Here is a 1476-nt window from a genome sequence, read left to right on the forward strand (position 1 = left end):
GATTTCCAGGTCATCGTGCAGTTCTTCGTTGGTTACATAGCGATAGGCATTGATAATCAATCGAAGAACCTTGTTTTGACAGCGCTGTATGACTAACTGATTTGAATTTTTAGTGCAACCCCATATTTGCACCCCATAGGTCCAAATTGGCTTTATAATTGTATTCTAGATCAACATCTTTGATTTTAGGTCAAGTTGAGAGTATCTTCCGACTAACCAGTATAGTTGTTTTATTTTGGTATTAATGTGTTTTGCTTTTTGTCTAACGTGATGCTATTTCTATAAATGGTTTTATACGTTTAAGTAGCAGTTTCCCAAAATAATTTTTGAAGAGATTTTCGTTTAAGTCAAGTGTTTAGAGATTATAGATTTTGTTTTTATTTATGGCTATATATAATGTGTTTTAAAGGTATTCAGCAAAAATGCTGAACTAAGCATAGAGTTGATACAATAGTTAAGTTAAAATTATAATGAGTTTGGCTAAATTTGGCCAACTGTCAGCTTTATATTGTTATAAAAATACTGTATAAGGACAATTATATTGTGAAATTGGCTAAGGATGGGAAAACGAACTAAATCTTTCGCTGTTGTTTATTTAAAATTATACATCACTGGGACGAAAGTAGTTAATAACATAATTTAATCCAAATTATTAATAGTTAATGTTTAACTCTATCTTCGTCATCTACCACCAGCTGTTTTTCTAGCGATTTATTTTTCTTTATGGTAAACGTTCTGTAGGCCAAAATAGCAGTATATTAAAATGGAACAAAAAATCGATCCTGCCAGGATTCGAACCTGGAATCTTCTGATCCGTAGTCAGACGCGTTATCCGTTGCGCCACAGGACCTTGTAATACGTTCTGATTTCTGGCTATCGTCCAGGCATTGGTGCACTGTAATTTCGAGAGTATATTTACATTTTAAACTAATGTTATATTTTGAAGATAGTATTATTTTTTTATTTACGAATAATTTTAAATGTTCCTATGAAAATCTTTTATAATTTTTATGCCATTATTTTTGTAATGCATCTGTATCAATTAATAAATAGTTTTATCATTGTCTGTGTATATTTACGTTCATTTTCAGAGTGAATTTATTATCTGCTGAAATATTAAATAATAGCAGTCGTTGCAGGAACAAAAGAATACCTCGATCCTGCCAAATACCTCGGCATATATCTCGATGGTACGTCAAATTGGAAACATAATGTTAGACAAAATGCAGAGCAGATTAGTCTCAAAGTCAAGCAAAGACTAACCAGCCGGAGGTACTCTCAACTTTACTTAAGATCAAAGAGACAAGTTAATCTGTCAATCATAAAGTCAATTTGGACCTATGGTCGGATTGTGGTTGAAAACATGGCGTATCAAAGCAAATGAGACACCTTTGTAGGAGTGTGTGCAACATATTGTGACAAAACGCAAACATCTTGGGCTTAAACTAAACCAAATGTATTGGCTGATAGGGTATA

The 1476-nt window shown here is 32.6% G+C and overlaps 1 non-coding gene across 1 annotated transcript; it reads right to left on the bottom strand.

The window, feature by feature from the left end:
* Nucleotides 1-777: 777 nt before the first annotated feature.
* On the bottom strand, nt 778-850 carry TRNAR-ACG (transfer RNA arginine (anticodon ACG)). The gene has a single exon. It is a non-coding gene; the product is annotated as a tRNA-Arg (tRNA).
* Nucleotides 851-1476: the final 626 nt, after the last annotated feature.

Source organism: Rhynchophorus ferrugineus, unplaced genomic scaffold, assembly GCF_030347505.1.
Source record: "Rhynchophorus ferrugineus isolate W39M unplaced genomic scaffold, kcgeb_rfMv2 rfM11, whole genome shotgun sequence".
In the NCBI taxonomy this organism is placed as follows: domain Eukaryota; kingdom Metazoa; phylum Arthropoda; class Insecta; order Coleoptera; family Curculionidae; genus Rhynchophorus; species Rhynchophorus ferrugineus.